This window comes from Pleurodeles waltl, unplaced genomic scaffold, assembly GCF_031143425.1.
Source record: "Pleurodeles waltl isolate 20211129_DDA unplaced genomic scaffold, aPleWal1.hap1.20221129 scaffold_59, whole genome shotgun sequence".
In the NCBI taxonomy this organism is placed as follows: domain Eukaryota; kingdom Metazoa; phylum Chordata; class Amphibia; order Caudata; family Salamandridae; genus Pleurodeles; species Pleurodeles waltl.
In genome coordinates this window covers 1946300-1963960 of record NW_027150301.1, presented here as the reverse complement: position 1 = coordinate 1963960, position 17661 = coordinate 1946300, and the positions used below count along the sequence as shown (strand labels likewise).

General features: G+C 48.2%; 1 protein-coding gene across 1 annotated transcript in view; it reads right to left on the bottom strand.

Annotated features, from left to right (window-relative positions):
* The window catches only part of LOC138278803 (E3 ubiquitin-protein ligase TRIM11-like), a 904985-nt gene that overhangs the window by 150882 nt on the left and 736442 nt on the right, over nucleotides 1–17661 (bottom strand). The window lies entirely within an intron of this gene.

Sequence of the window (17661 nt, the reverse complement as noted above, 5' to 3'; positions counted from 1 at the left end):
CTATCTTGTGCAGATTCCTGGAATCATGCTCTTTTGCAGGATGACTATGGGGAATACTGCTGCTGGCTGGACCCCAGGAGGGCAGATGCAGCTGCAGTGAAACCCCAGGAAGGGCAGTTTGGCAGTACCAGGGTCTGTGCTACAGACCACTGGGATCATGGAATTGTACCAACAATGCCAGGATGGCATAGAGGGGGCAATTCCATGATCATAGACATGTTACATGGCCATATTCGGAGTCACCATGGTGAAGCTACATATAGGTAGTGACCTATATGTAGTGCACGCGTGTAATGGTGTCCCCGCACTCACAAAGTTCAGGGAATTGGCTCTGAACAATGTGGGGGCACCTTGGCTAGTGCCAGGGTGCCCTCACACTAAGTAACTTTGCACCTAACTTTTACCAGGTAAAGGTTAGACATATAGGTGACTTATAAGTTACTTAAGTGCAGTGTAAAATGGCTGTGAAATAACGTGGACGTTATTTCACTCAGGCTGCAGTGGCAGGCCTGTGTAAGAATTGTCAGAGCTCCCTATGGGTGGCAAAAGAAATGCTGCAGCCCATAGGGATCTCCTGGAACCCCAATACCCTGGGTACCTCAGTACCATATACTAGGGAATTATAAGGGTGTTCCAGTAAGCCAATGTAAATTGGTAAAATTGGTCACTAGCCTGTTAGTGACAATTTGAAAGTAATGAGAGAGCATAACCACTGAGGTTCTGGTTAGCAGAGCCTCAGTGAGACAGTTAGGCACCACACAGGGAACATATACATGCACACCTATGAGCACTGGGGCCCTGTGTGACAGGGTCCCAGTGACACATACATATAGGCCACAAACCTATGAGCACTGGGGTCCTGACCAGCAGGATCCCAGTGACACATAACAACCATACTGAAAACATAGTGTTTTCACTATGAGCACTGAGGCCTGGCTATCAGGATCCCAGTGAGACAGTGAAAACAGTGACAAACACCCTGACATACACTCACAAACAGGCCAAAAGTGGGGGTAAGAAGGCTAGAAAGAGGCTACCTTCTCACAGGTAGTCTCTTCAGGGGACAGTTACGTGTCTGGGCCTGTGCTATATTAGGGAACTTTAAGTTACCTGCATTCTAGCTTTCTGTTTTTATAGGTTTTTTCTCTCTTCTGAGTTTCTAACCTTTTCAGTTTTTATTGGTTTGCAAAAAAGATTTTTTGGGGTAACAGGAAAATATGTACAAGGGTATTACTGGTCCTCTCTGGTAATGAGAAACTATATACACAAGGGTTTTACCGAACCTACTCGGGTGGTGGAGAATATACACATAGATCCAGTGAGCTCAACGTTATTCATAGGTGCATCAATATAAACATTCAACAAACAAATGCATGGAGAGACACAACCCTAGGAAAAAGTGCAATTGGCAGTTTACAACAGCCAACAATTTGGCAACAAAATAGAGAGCCTTACTTTAGCATCAAACAACACTTGAGGCAAATCAACAATTTTCTTCATGTATGCATTAAACATTGACAACACAGCATTTAACATTTAAGACAAACATAGTCACATTGGTCTACCAGTATCATAATATCAAAACGACACCATTTCAACTGGCAGGGGGAGATGCTGACTAGGCCCCAAAAAATCAGGGGAAAGGCCCGCCCACAATATCTTAGCCCTGCTTGTAGGAAAGTACCATCTTGCCTGGCATGTTACCCCCATTTTCACTTGTGTGTATGTTTGTTTTTGCCTATGTCACTGGGATCCTGCTAGCCAGGACCCCAGTGCTCATAACCTGTGCCCTGTATGTGTTCCCTGTGTGGTGCCTAACTATATCACTGAGGCTCTGCTAACCAGAACCTCAGTGTTTATGCTCTCTCTGCTTTTACAATTGTCACTGCAGGCTAATGACTATTTTCACCAATTCTAATTGGCACACTGGAACATCCTTATAATTCCCTAGTATATGGTACCTACGTACCCAGGGTATTGGGTTCCATGGGATCCCTATGGGCTGCAGCATTTCTTTTGCCACCCATAGGGAGCTCAGACAATTCTTACACAGGACTGCCACTGCAGCCTGTGTGAAATAGCATGCACGTTATTTCACAGCCATTTTACACTGCACTTAAGTAACTTATAAGTCACCTATATGTCTAACCCTCACTTAGTGAAGGTTAAGTGCAAAGTTACTAATTGTGAGGGAACCCTGGCACTAGCCAAGGTGCCCCCACATTGTTCAGGGCAATTTCCCTGGACTTTGTGAGTGCGGGGACACCATTACACCCGTGAACTACACATAGGTCAATATGTGTACCTTCACAATGGTAACTCCGAACATGGCCATGTAACATGTCTAAGATCATGGACAACTGAGACTGGTATTGGGGTGCCAATCCCATGCATCCCGGGGCTCCAGCATGGACCCCGGGAACTGCCAAACTAGCTCTCTGGGGATTTCTCTGCAGCTATCGCTGCTGCCAACTCTCAGGCAGGTTTCTGCACCCCTGAGGCCTGGGCAGCCCAGTCCCAGGATGGCAAAACAAAGGTTTTCCTCTGAGAGAGGGTGTTACACCCTCTCCCTTTGGAAATAGGTGTTAAGGGCCTGAGAGGAGTAGCCTCTCCTGGCCTTTGGAAATGCTTTGAAGGGCACAGAGGGTGCCCTCCTTGTATAAACCAGTCTACATCAGTTCGGGGATACCCCAGCCTCTGTGCTGGCACGAAACTGGACAAAGGAAAGGGGAGTGACCACTCCCCTGTCCATCACCACCCCAGGGGTGGTGCCCAGAGCTCCTCCAGTGTGTCCCAGATCCCTGCCATCTTGAATGCAGAGGTGTGAGGGCACAATGGAGACCTCTGAGTGGCCAGTGCCAGCAGGTGACGTCAGAGACCCCTTCTGATAGGCTCTTACCTGGTTAGGTAGCCAATCCTCCTCTGAGGGCTATTTAGGATCTCTCCTGTGGGTTTCTCTTCAGATAACAAATGCAAGAGCTCACCAGAGTTCCTCTGCACTTCTCTCTTCAACTTCTGCCAAGGATCGACCGCTGACTGCTCCAGGCAAAACAGCAAAAAAGTACCAAGTCAACTACCAGCAACATTGTAGAGCCTAATTCTGCCGGCTTTCTCAACTGTTTCCTGGTGGTGCATGCTCTGACGGCTGTCTGCCTTCACCCTGCACTGGAAGCCAAGAAGAAATCTCCTGTGGGTCAACGGAATCTTCCCCCTGCTAATGCAGGCACAAAACTTCTGCATCACTGGTCTTCTGGGTCCCCTCTCATCTTGACGAGCCTGGACCCTGGAACACAGGAGCTGGGTCCAAGTTACTGCAACAGTCCAGTGACTCTCCAGTCCAAGTTTGGTGGAGGTAAGTCCTTGACCCCCCTCACTAGACTGCATTGCTTGGTACAGCGTGATATGCAGCTGCTCCGGCTTCTGTGCACTCTACCAAGATTTCCTTCATGCACAGCCAAGCCTGGGTCCCCGACACTCCTTCCTGCAGTGCACCACCTTCTGAGCTGTCCTCCGGCATCGTGGGACTCCCTTTTGTGACTTTGCATGCACTCCGGTTCACTTTCATTCCAAGTGCCTGTTCAGGTACTTTTGTGGGTGCTGCCTGCTTCAGTGAGGGCTCCCTGAGTTGCTGGGCGCCCCCTCTGTCTCCTCCTCCAAGTGGCAACATCCTGGTCCCTCCTGGGCCACAGCAGCACCCAAAAACCTCTACCGCAATCCTTCCAGCTAGCAAGGCTTGTTTGTGGTATTTCTGCATGGGAACACCTCTGCAAGCTTCATCACGATGTGGGACATCCGTCTTCCAAAGGAGAAGTCCCTAGCTCTCTTCTTTCTTGCAGAACTCCAAGCTTCTTCCAACCGGTGGCAGCTTCCTTGCACCCTCAGCTGGCATTTCCTGGGCTCCTGCCCACTCTCGACACTGTAGCGACTATTGGACTTGGTCTCCTTGTCTTACAGGTATTCAGGTCCGGAAATCCACTATTGTTGCATTGCTGGTGTTTGTTCTTCCTGCAGAATCCCCCTATCACGACGTCTGTGCTCTCTGAGGTAGTAGGTGCACTTTACACCTACTTTTCAGGGTCTTGGGGTGGGCTATTTTTCTAACCCTCACTATTTTCTTATAGTCCCAGTGACCCTCTACAAGCTCACATAGGTTTGGGGTCCATTTGTGGTTCGCATTCCACTTTTGGAGTATATGGTTTGTGTTGCCCCTATACCTATGTGTTCCTATTGCAATCTATTATATTTCTACACTGTTTGCATTACTTTTCTTGCTATTACTTACCTAATTTTGGTTTGTGTACATATATCTTTTGTATATAACTTATGCTCATACTGAGGGTACTCACTGAGATACTTTTGGCATATTGTCATAAAAATAAAGTACCTTTATTTTTAGTAACTCTGTGTGTTGTGTTTTCTTATGATATTGTGCATATGACACCAGTGGTATAGTAGGAGCTTTACATGTCGCCTAGTTCAGCCTAAGCTGCTTTGCCATAGCTACCTTCTATCAGCCTAAGCTGCTAGAAACACCTCTCCTACACTAATAAAGGATAACTGGACCTGGCACAAGGTGTAAGTACCTCTGGTACCCACTACAAGCCAGGCCAGCCTCCTACACAGCCCCAGCTGGGCCTCTGCCGTCTTCCTTGCCTAGTGGCGCAGGTCCTCCCACCGTATGTGGCAGTGGGTGCTCCGCCTGTCAAATACCGCCAGGGTCCGCACCTCCTTAGCGATGGCACGCCAAATACCCTTTTTCTGATGGGCGCTGACATGCAGGAAAAAGGTATTAGTGATACAGTCCGGACTGTCATACTCATGGCCCACCATATCCCTCCCATCCCCTTATGCACTAACATTGACCACCATACATGCAGCACTCTGCCCAGGACCCCGCAGCCCCCCCCACACGAGACTTACACACACAGCACTCCATACATTCATGCCCCATTCATTGTGCACACACTGTACCCACCTGTTGGTCTGGAGGACCATAAAGTAAACGGTACTGGGGTAGGACCCCCATCCACTAGCTTCTGCAACTCCTCTGAAGTGAAGGCAGAGGCCCTGTACCCAGTGACTTGAGCCATGGTCGCTTCCAGACACAGGTCACAGCAGCACTTGCAGTGTAGGTTCTATCCTGTTGAAGGTCAGGTAGCAAGTGAGTGATCAGATAGAAAATGGCGGTCAAGTTCGCGGCAGTGCGTACCGTGACCGCGGGCGTACATTGCTATTGGCTCATTGGAACCTATAGGCCCAATGATAACCAATGAGGTGTTGCACGGCAGTCATCGACCGCCGACCGCAACGGCGCACTATGCCAGCGGAATTACCTCATTTCCACTTGTCCCTCCTCACACAGGTCAGGCAGCCGCCATTTCATGGGGACACAGGCCATGGCACCTAACTGCGTCACATCAGACGAGGCACATCAACTGACTCACAAGTTCACATACTGTTTCTGTAAAAAAATAAAATTGCATATCAATCCGAGTATATGTTTAAATGTGACATTCTGCTCAACGTTTTTCAAACTAGGATTCGACCACTGAGGATGTTTAGAAGATGGAGACATCCCCCTGTGTACAGACCCCTGGTGGACCTGGCCACGATGGAGGACAGGCACATCATCCTGACCGACAGACTTGATAGGCCCACTATCACAGAGCTGTGTGCCCAATTGGAGCCTGACCTGATGTCTGCTGTCCGTCAGCCCACTGGGATCCCCCCTCTTGTGCAAGTCCTATCTGTGCTCCATTTCTTGTCAAGTGGCTCCTTGTAGGAAAGTACCATCTTGCCTGGCATGTTACCCCCATTTTTCACTGTATATATGTTGTTTTAGTTGTATGTGTCACTGGGACCCTGGTAACCCAGGGCCCCAGTGCTCATAAGTGTGCCTGAATGTGTTACCTGTGTAGTGACTAACTGTCTCACTGAGGCTCTGCTAATCAGAACCTCAGTGGTTATGCTCTCTCATTTCTTTCCAAATTGTCACTAACAGGCTAGTGACCATTTTTACCAATTTACATTGGCTTACTGGAACACCCTTATAATTCCCTAGTATATGGTACTGAGGTACCCAGGGTATTGGGGTTCCAGGAGATCCCTATGGGCTGCAGCATTTCTTTTGCCACCCATAGGGAGCTCTGACAATTCTTACACAGGCCTGCCACTGCAGCCTGAGTGAAATAACGTCCACGTTATTTCACAGCCATTTTACACTGCACCTAAGTAACTTAAAAGTCACCTATATGTCTAACCTTTACCTGGTAAAGGTTAGGTGCAAAGTTACTTAGTGTGAGGGCACCCTAACACTAGCCAAGGTGCCCCCACATTGTTCAGAGCCAATTCCCTGAACTTTGTGAGTGCAGGGACACCATTACACGCGTGCACTACATATAGGTCACTACCTATATGTAGCTTCACAATGGTAACTCCGAATATGGCCATGTAACATGTCTATGATCATGGAATTGCCCCCTCTATGCCATCCTGGCATAGTTGGCACAATCCCATGATCCCAGTGGTCTGTAGCACAGACCCTGGTACTGCCAAACTGCCCTTCCTGGGGTTTCACTGCAGCTGCTGCTGCTGCCAACCCCTCAGACAGGCATCTGCCCTCCTGGGGTCCAGCCAGGCCTGGCCCAAGATGGCACAACAAAGAACTTCCTCTGAGAGAGGGTGTTACACCCTCTCCCTTTGGAAAATGGTGTGAAGGCAGGGGAGGAGTAGCCTCCCCCAGCCTCTGGAAATGCTTTGTTGGGCACAGATGTGCCCAATTCTGCATAAGCCAGTCTACACCGGTTCAGGGGACCCCTTAGCCCCTGCTCTGGCGCGAAACTGGACAAAGGAAAGAGGAGTGACCACTCCCCTGACCTGCACCTCCCCTGGGAGGTGTCCAGAGCTCCTCCAGTGTGCTCCAGACCTCTGCTGTGAGAAGGTAGCCTCTTTCTAGCCTTGTTACCCCCACTTTTGGCCTGTTTGTGAGTGTATGTCAGGGTGTTTGTCACTGTTTTCACTGTCTCACTGGGATCCTGATAGCCAGGCCTCAGTGCTCATAGTGAAAACACTATGTTTTCAGTATGTTTGTTATGTGTCACTGGGATCCTGCTGGTCAGGACCCCAGTGCTCATAGGTTTGTGGCCTATATGTATGTGTCACTGGGACCCTGTCACACAGGGCCCCAGTGCTCATAGGTGTGCATGTATATGTTCCCTGTGTGGTGCCTAACTGTCTCACTGAGGCTCTGCTAACCAGAACCTCAGTGGTTATGCTCTCTCATTACTTTCAAATTGTCACTAACAGGCTAGTGACCAATTTTACCAATTTACATTGGCTTACTGGAACACCCTTATAATTCCCTAGTATATGGTACTGAGGTACCCAGGGTATTGGGGTTCCAGGAGATCCCTATGGGCTGCAGCATTTCTTTTGCCACCCATAGGGAGCTCTGACAATTCTTACACAGGCCTGCCACTGCAGCCTGAGTGAAATAACGTCCACGTTATTTCACAGCCATTTTACACTGCACTTAAGTAACTTATAAGTCACCTATATGTCTAACCTTTACCTGGTAAAGGTTAGGTGCAAAGTTACTTAGTGTGAGGGCACCCTGGCACTAGCCAAGGTGCCCCCACATGGTTCAGAGCCAATTCCCTGAACTTTGTGAGTGCGGGGACACTATTACTCGCGTGCACTACATATTTGTCACTACCTATATGTAGCTTCACCATGGTAACTCCGAATATGGCCATGTAACATGTCTATGATCATGGAATTGCCCCCTCTATACCATCCTGGCATAGTGGGCACAATCCCATGATCCCAGTGGTCTGTAGCACAGACCCTGGTACTGCCAAACTGCCCTTCCTGGGGTTTCACTGCAGCTGCTGCTGCTGCCAACCCCTCAGACAGGCAGCTGCCCTCCTGGGGTCCAGCCAGGCCTGGCCCAGGATGGCAGAACAAAGAACTTCCTCTGAGAGAGGGTGTGACACCCTCTCCCTTTGGAAAATGGTGTGAAGGCAGGGGAGGAGTAGCCTCCCCCAGCCTCTGGAAATGCTTTCTTGGGCACAGATGTGCCCAATTCTGCATAAGCCAGTCTACACCGGTTCAGGGACCCCTTAGCCCCTGCTCTGGCGCGAAACTGGACAAAGGAAAGGGGAGTGACCACTCCCCTGACCTGCACCTCCCCTGGGAGGTGTCCAGAGCTCCTCCAGTGTGCTCCAGACCTCTGCCATCTTGGAAACAGAGGTGCTGCTGGCACACTGGACTGCTCTGAGTGGCCAGTGCCACCAGGTGACGTCAGAGACTCCTGCTGATAGGCTCCTTCAGGTGTTAGTAGCCTTTCCTCTCTCCTAGGTAGCCAAACCCTCTTTTCTGGCTATTTAGGGTCTCTGTCTCTGGGGAAACTTTAGATAACGAATGCATGAGCTCAGCCGAGTTCCTCTGCATCTCCCTCTTCACCTTCTGATAAGGAATCGACCGCTGACCGCGCTGGAAGCCTGCAAACCTGCAACATAGTAGCAAAGACGACTACTGCAACTCTGTAACGCTGATCCTGCCACCTTCTCGACTGTTTTCCTGCTTGTGCATGCTGTGGGGGTAGCCTGCCTCCTCTCTGCACCAGAAGCTCCGAAGAAATCTCCCGTGGGTCGACGGAATCTTCCCCCTGCAACCGCAGGCACCAAAAAGCTGCATTACCGGTCCCTTGGGTCTCCTCTCAGCACGACGAGCGAGGTCCCTCGAATCCAGCGACTCTGTCCAAGTGACCCCCACAGTCCAGTGACTCTTCAGTCCCAGTTTGGTGGAGGTAAGTCCTTGCCTCACCTCGCTGGGCTGCATTGCTGGGAACCGCGACTTTGCAAGCTACTCCGGCCCCTGTGCACTTCCGGCGGAAATCCTTTGTGCACAGCCAAGCCTGGGTCCACGGCACTCTAACCTGCATTGCACGACTTTCTAAGTTGGTCTCCGGCGACGTGGGACTCCTTTGTGCAACTTCGGCGAGCACCGTTTCACGCATCCTCGTAGTGCCTGTTTTTTGGCACTTCTCCGGGAGCTACCTGCTTCAGTGAGGGCTCTTTGTCTTGCTCTACGTCTCCTCTCTCTGCAGGTCCAATTTGCGACCTCCTGGTCCCTCCTGGGCCCCAGCAGCGTCCAAAAACGCCAAACGCACGATTTGCGTGTAACAAGGCTTGTTTGCGTCCTTCCGGCGGGAAAACACTTCTGCACGACTCTCCAAGGCGAGAGGGATCCGTCCACCAAAGGGGAAGTCTCTAGCCCTTTTCGTTCCTGCAGAAACCTCAGCTTCTTCTGTCCAGTCGAAGCTTCTTTGCACCCGCAGCTGGCATTTCCTGGGTATCTGCCCATCTACGACTTGCTTGTGACTTTTGGACTTGGTCCCCTTGTTCCACAGGTACCCTAGATTGGAAATCCACAGTGGTTGCATTGCTGGTTTGTGTCTTTCCTGCATTATTCCTCTAACACAACTCTTTTGTCCTTAGGGGAACTTTAGTGCACTTTGCACTCACTTTTCAGGGTCTTGGGGAGGGTTATTTTGCTAACTCTCACTATTTTCTAATAGTCCCAGCGACCCTCTACAAGGTCACATAGGTTTGGGGTCCATTCGTGGTTCGCATTCCACTTCTGGAGTATATGGTTTGTGTTGCCCCTATCCCTATGTTTCCCCATTGCATCCTATTGTAACTATACAGGGAGTGCAGAATTATTAGGCAAGTTGTATTTTTGAGGATTAATTTTATTATTGAACAACAACCATGTTCTCAATGAACACAAAAAACTCATTAATATCAAAGCTGAATATTTTTGGAAGTAGTTTTTAGTTTGTTTTTAGTTTTAGCTATGTTAGGGGGATATCTGTGTGTGCAGGTGACTATTACTGTGCATAATTATTAGGCAACTTAACAAAAATAAAATATATACCCATTTCAATTATTTATTATTACCAGTGAAACCAATATAACATCTCAACATTCAGAAATATACATTTCTGACATTCAAAAACAAAACAAAAAGAAATCAGTGACCAATATAGCCACCTTTCTTTGCAAGGACACTCAAAAGCCTGCCATCCATGGATTCTGTCAGTGTTTTGATCTGTTCACCATCAACATTGCGTGCAGCAGCAACCACAGCCTCCCAGACACTGTTCAGAGAGGTGTACTGTTTTCCCTCCTTGTAAATCTCACATTTGATGATGGACCACAGGTTCTCAATGGGGTTCAGATCAGGTGAACAAGGAGGCCATGTCATTAGATTTCCTTCTTTTATACCCTTTCTTGCCAGCCACGCTGTGGAATACTTGGACGCGTGTGATGGAGCATTGTCCTGCATGAAAATCATGTTTTTCTTGAAGGATGCAGACTTCTTCCTGTACCACTGCTTGAAGAAGGTGTCTTCCAGGAACTGGCAGTAGGACTGGGAGTTGAGCTTGACTCCATCCTCAACCCGAAAAGGCCCCACAAGCTCATCTTTGATGATACCAGCCCAAACCAGTACTCCACCTCCACCTTGCTGGCGTCTGAGTCGGACTGGAGCTCTCTGCCCTTTACCAATCCAGCCACGGGCCCATCCATCTGGCCCATCAAGACTCACTCTCATTTCATCAGTCCATAAAACCTTATAAAAATCAGTCTTGAGATATTTCTTGGCCCAGTCTTGACGTTTCAGCTTGTGTGTCTTGTTCAGTGGTGGTCGTCTTTCAGCCTTTCTTACCTTGGCCATGTCTCTGAGTATTGCACACCTTGTGCTTTTGGGCACTCCAGTGATGTTGCAGCTCTGAAATATGGCCAAACTGGTGGCAAGTGGCATCGTGGCAGCTGCACGCTTGACTTTTCTCAGTTCATGGGCAGTTATTTTGCGCCTTGGTTTTTCCACACGCTTCTTGCGACCCTGTTGACTATTTTGAATGAAACGCTTGATTGTTCGATGATCACGCTTCAGAAGCTTTGCAATTTTAAGAGTGCTGCATCCCTCTGCAAGATATCTCACTATTTTTGACTTTTCTGAGCCTGTCAAGTCCTTCTTTTGACCCATTTTGCCAAAGGAAAGGAAGTTGCCTAATAATTATGCACACCTGATATAGGGTGTTGATGTCATTAGACCACACCCCTTCTCATTACAGAGATGCACATCACCTAATATGCTTAATTGGTAGTAGGCTTTCGAGCCTATACAGCTTGGAGTAAGACAACATGCATAAAGAGGATGATGTGGTCAAAATACTCATTTGCCTAATAATTCTGCACTCCCTGTACATTGTTTGCACTGTTTTCTAAGACTATACTGCATATTTTTGCTATTGTGTATATATATCTTGTGTATATTTCCTATCCTCTCACTGAGGGTACACTCTAAGATACTTTGGCATATTGTCATAAAAATAAAGTACCTTTATTTTTAGTATAACTGTGTATTGTGTTTTCTTATGATATTGTGCATATGACACTAAGTGGTACTGTAGTAGCTTCACAGGTCTCCTAGTTCAGCCTAAGCTGCTCTGCTAAGCTACCATTATCTATCAGCCTAAGCTGCTAGACACCCTATACACTAATAAGGGATAACTGGGCCTGGTGCAAGGTGCAAGTACCCCTTGGTACTCACTACAAGCCAGTCCAGCCTCCTACATTGGTTGTGCAGTGGTGGGATAAGTGCTTGAGACTACTTACCACTCTTGTCATTGTACTTTTCATAGGAGAAAAATATACAAAACAAGGTCAGTGTATATACACATAGCCAAAAAGTTTTGCATTTCCTCTTTTCACTCTTTTCTAAGTGCTGAAAAGTACTTCTAAACTTTCAAAAAGTTCTTAAAAGTTTAAAAAGTTTTTTCTGTCTTTCCAAAAAGTTCTGAAAACGTTTTTTTCTTTTTTTTCTATCACTTTAACTCTCTCTAAAAATGTCTGGTACAGGCCAAAATGTTGAACTGTCCAAAATTGCATATGATCACCTTAGCTGGAAAGGAGCAAGGAGTCTCTGCATAGAGAGAGGTTTGAGTGTAGGGAAGAATCCTTCCTTAGAACTGTTAATTAATATGCTTAGAGTACAGGATAAGGCCATAAGTGCCCAATCTGGTGAAAAAGTAGCTAATGGTTCTCAATCTGATCCAGGGACTCCCCCAGGAAAAGGTTCAGGAAAGAAACTTCTCAGCCTGCCCATTACTAGACAGTCTAGCATAGTTGGTACAGAGGTTGAATCACACCATACTGATGGTGTGCTCTCACATTATGCTGGTAGCCAAGCTGTTAGGGTGCCCTCTGTAAGGGACAGGTCTCCTTCTGTTCATTCCCATCATACCTCTGTATCTAGAAATGTCCCTCCCACCCACCCTGATGACAGATTGTTAGAAAGGGAGCTCAATAGATTGAGAGTGGAACAAACCAGACTGAAGCTCAAGAAGCAACAGCTGGATTTGGATAGACAGTCTTTAGAATTAGAGAAGGAAAGACAAAAGTTGGGTTTAGTTACCCATGGTGGCAGCAGCAGTATTCCCCATAGTCATCCTGCAAAAGAGCATGATTCCAGGAATCTGCACAAGATAGTTCCCCCTTATAAGGAGGGGGATGACATTAACAAGTGGTTTGCTGCACTGGAGAGGGCCTGTGTAGTACAGGATGTCCCTCAAAGGCAGTGGGCTGCTATCCTATGGCTATCATTTAGTGGAAAGGGTAGGGATAGACTCCTTACTGTGAAAGAAAGTGATGCCAATAATTTTACAGTTCTTAAGAATGCACTCCTGGATGGTTATGGCTTAACCACTGAACAGTACAGGATAAAGTTCAGAGAGACCAAAAAGGAGTCTTCACAAGACTGGGTTGATTTCATTGACCATTCAGTGAAGGCCTTGGAGGGGTGGTTACATGGCAGTAAAGTTACTGATTATGAAAGCCTGTATAACACAATCCTGAGAGAGCATATACTTAATAATTGTGTGTCTGATTTGTTGCACCAGTACCTGGTAGACTCTGATCTGACCTCTCCCCAAGAATTGGGAAAGAAGGCAGACAAATGGGTCAGAACAAGGGTGAACAGAAAAGTTCATACAGGGGGTGACAAAGATGGCAATAAGAAGAAAGATGGTGAAAAATCTCAAGATAAGCATGGGGATAAGGGTAAAACCAAAGATCCCACTTCAAATCTTAAACACTCTTCAGAGGGTGAGGATAAAACAAATTCTTCCTCTTCTTCCCAACCTGCACACATTAAAAAGCCTTGGTGCTTTGTGTGTAAAAATAGAGGCCATAGGCCAGGGGATAAGTCCTGTCCAGGTAAACCCCCTGAGCCTACCACCACTAATACATCAAGCTCTAGTGCCCCTAGCAGTAGTGGTACTAGTGGTGGGACTGCTGGCAACAGTCAAGCAAAGGGTGTAGTTGGGTTCACTTATGGGTCCATAGTGGAAACTGATGTCATCAGTCCCAAGACAGTTTCTGTCACACCTAGTGGCATTGGCCTTGCCACACTGGCTGCTTGTCCCCTTACAATGGATAAGTACAGGCAGACAGTTTCAATAAATGGTGTTGAGGCCTTGGCCTACAGGGACACAGGTGCCAGTTTCACCTTGGTGACTGAAAACCTAGTGCCTCCTGAACAACACATCATTGGACAACAGTATAAGATTATTGATGTCCATAACTCCACTAAGTTTCTTCCCTTAGCTATAATTCAGTTTAGTTGGGGTGGAGTTACTGGCCCTAAGCAGGTGGTGGTATCACCTAGCTTACCTGTAGACTGTCTCTTAGGTAATGACCTAGAGGCCTCAGGTTGGGCTGATGTAGAGTTTTATGCCCATGCAGCCATGCTGGGCATCCCTGAGGAATTGTTCCCTCTCATTTCTACTGAAATGAAAAAGCAAAGGAGAGAAGGCCTGAAAACTCAGGAACCCTCTCCATCAACAGGTAAAAAGGGTATCACAGTATCCCCTAACCACCCTACCATTCAGGATACCATTCCTGTGGTGGGAGAAACCTCTCCTGGGGTGGCACCTGTTCCAAGGGAATCATCAGTTGGCAAAACTGTACTCCCTGAGGTGGAAGTACCTCTCTGTGGGACAACTAACATTGGTGAGAAAAAGAGCACCATTTTAGTTAACATGGAGCATCCCTCCAACCCTACCAGAGAAACTTTAGTGCAGAAACCCTGCACTACCTCACAACACTTAGGACAGCATCCCTGCCCTAGTGTGGAGCTCATAGGACAGCATCCCTGCCCTGCTCCAACTCAAGAGAAACAGCATCCCTGTTCTCTCTTCCAGCCAGATGGACAAAGTTTTTGCCCAGCTATGGCTTTTCTGAGACAGCATCCCTGTCTGGCATTTCCATCACTACAAATAGGTTCAGTGGACAATTCCCACTGCTCTAAACTAAAACTTACTGATAGAAACTCTGAAAATACATCTTCACATTGTTGCTTAGCTAAAAAACTTCAAACAGGGTGGTTTACATCCCCACAGGGAAGTAACCATATAGTGGATGATAAAGGGAGTAACCAGTCTATTGCAGAGCTACTCTCTACTTATCACCACTTAGACAATAAAGTCTCAACTGGCCAAGGTTAGCCTTATTGTCCTTCGTTTGGGGGGGGGTTGTGTGAGAAGGTAGCCTCTTTCTAGCCTTGTTACCCCCACTTTTGGCCTGTTTGTGAGTGTATGTCAGGGTGTTTGTCACTGTTTTCACTGTCTCACTGGGATCCTGATAGCCAGGCCTCAGTGCTCATAGTGAAAACACTATGTTTTCAGTATGTTTGTTATGTGTCACTGGGATCCTGCTGGTCAGGACCCCAGTGCTCATAGGTTTGTGGCCTATATGTATGTGTCACTGGGACCCTGTCACACAGGGCCCCAGTGCTCATAGGTGTGCATGTATATGTTCCCTGTGTGGTGCCTAACTGTCTCACTGAGGCTCTGCTAACCAGAACCTCAGTGGTTATGCTCTCTCATTACTTTCAAATTGTCACTAACAGGCTAGTGACCAATTTTACCAATTTACATTGGCTTACTGGAACACCCTTATAATTCCCTAGTATATGGTACTGAGGTACCCAGGGTATTGGGGTTCCAGGAGATCCCTATGGGCTGCAGCATTTCTTTTGCCACCCATAGGGAGCTCTGACAATTCTTACACAGGCCTGCCACTGCAGCCTGAGTGAAATAACGTCCACGTTATTTCACAGCCATTTTACACTGCACTTAAGTAACTTATAAGTCACCTATATGTCTAACCTTTACCTGGTAAAGGTTAGGTGCAAAGTTACTTAGTGTGAGGGCACCCTGGCACTAGCCAAGGTGCCCCCACATGGTTCAGAGCCAATTCCCTGAACTTTGTGAGTGCGGGGACACCATTACACGCGTGCACTACATATTTGTCACTACCTATATGTAGCTTCACCATGGTAACTCCGAATATGGCCATGTAACATGTCTATGATCATGGAATTGCCCCCTCTATACCATCCTGGCATAGTGGGCACAATCCCATGATCCCAGTGGTCTGTAGCACAGACCCTGGTACTGCCAAACTGCCCTTCCTGGGGTTTCACTGCAGCTGCTGCTGCTGCCAACCCCTCAGACAGGCAGCTGCCCTCCTGGGGTCCAGCCAGGCCTGGCCCAGGATGGCAGAACAAAGAACTTCCTCTGAGAGAGGGTGTGACACCCTCTCCCTTTGGAAAATGGTGTGAAGGCAGGGGAGGAGTAGCCTCCCCCAGCCTCTGGAAATGCTTTGTTGGGCACAGATGTGCCCAATTCTGCATAAGCCAGTCTACACCGGTTCAGGGACCCCTTAGCCCCTGCTCTGGCGCGAAACTGGACAAAGGAAAGGGGAGTGACCACTCCCCTGACCTGCACCTCCCCTGGGAGGTGTCCAGAGCTCCTCCAGTGTGCTCCAGACCTCTGCCATCTTGGAAACAGAGGTGCTGCTGGCACACTGGACTGCTCTGAGTGGCCAGTGCCACCAGGTGACGTCAGAGACTCCTGCTGATAGGCTCCTTCAGGTGTTAGTAGCCTTTCCTCTCTCCTAGGTAGCCAAACCCTCTTTTCTGGCTATTTAGGGTCTCTGTCTCTGGGGAAACTTTAGATAACGAATGCATGAGCTCAGCCGAGTTCCTCTGCATCTCCCTCTTCACCTTCTGATAAGGAATCGACCGCTGACCGCGCTGGAAGCCTGCAAACCTGCAACATAGTAGCAAAGACGACTACTGCAACTCTGTAACGCTGATCCTGCCGCCTTCTCGACTGTTTTCCTGCTTGTGCATGCTGTGGGGGTAGCCTGCCTCCTCTCTGCACCAGAAGCTCCGAAGAAATCTCCCGTGGGTCGACAGAATCTTCCCCCTGCAACCGCAGGCACCAAAAAGCTGCATTACCGGTCCCTTGGGTCTCCTCTCAGCACGACGAGCGAGGTCCTTCGAATCCAGCGACTCTGTCCAAGTGACCCCCACAGTCCAGTGACTCTTCAGTCCCAGTTGGGTGGAGGTAAGTCCTTGCCTCACCTCGCTGGGCTGCATTGCTGGGAACCGCGACTTTGCAAGCTACTCCGGCCCCTGTGCACTTCCCGCGGAAATCCTTTGTGCACAGCCAAGCCTGGTTCCACGGCACTCTAACCTGCATTGCACGACTTTCTAAGTTGGTCTCCGGCGACGTGGGACTCCTTTGTGCAACTTCGGCGAGTACTGTTTCACGCATCCTCGTAGTGCCTGTTTTTTGGCACTTCTCCGGGTGCTACCTGCTTCAGTGAGGGCTCTTTGTCTTGCTCGACGTCCCCTCTCTCTGCAGGTCCAATTTGCGACCTCCTGGTCCCTCCTGGGCCCCAGCAGCGTCCAAAAACTTCAAACGCACGATTTGCGTGTAGCAAGGCTTGTTGGCGTCCTTCCGGCGGGAAAACACTTCTGCACGACTCTCCAAGGCGAGAGGGATCCGTCCACCAAAGGGAAAGTCTCTAGCCCTTTTCGTTCCTGCAGAAACCTCAGCTTCTTCTGTCCAGTCGAAGCTTCTTTGCACCCGCAGCTGGCATTTCCTGGGCATCTGCCCATCTACGACTTGCTTGTGACTTTTGGACTTGGTCCCCTTGTTCCACAGGTACCCTAGATTGGAAATCCACAGTGGTTGCATTGCTGGTTTGTGTCTTTCCTGCATTATTCCTCTAACACGACTCTTTTGTCCTTAGGGGAACTTTAGTGCACTTTGCACTCACTTTTCAGGGTCTTGGGGAGGGTTATTTTGCTAACTCTCACTATTTTCTAATAGTCCCAGCGACCCTCTACAAGGTCACATAGGTTTGGGGTCCATTCGTGGTTCGCATTCCACTTCTGGAGTATATGGTTTGTGTTGCCCCTATCCCTATGTTTCCCCATTGCATCCTATTGTAACTATACATTGTTTGCACTGTTTTCTAAGACTATACTGCATATTTTTGCTATTGTGTATATATATCTTGTGTATATTTCCTATCCTCTCATGAGGGTACACTCTAAGATACTTTGGCATATTGTCATAAAAATAAAGTACCTTTATTTTTAGTATAACTGTGTATTGTGTTTTCTTATGATATTGTGCATAGGACACTAAGTGGTACTGTAGTAGCTTCACACGTCTCCTAGTTCAGCCTAAGCTGCTCTGCTAAGCTACCATTATCTATCAGCCTAAGCTGCTAGACA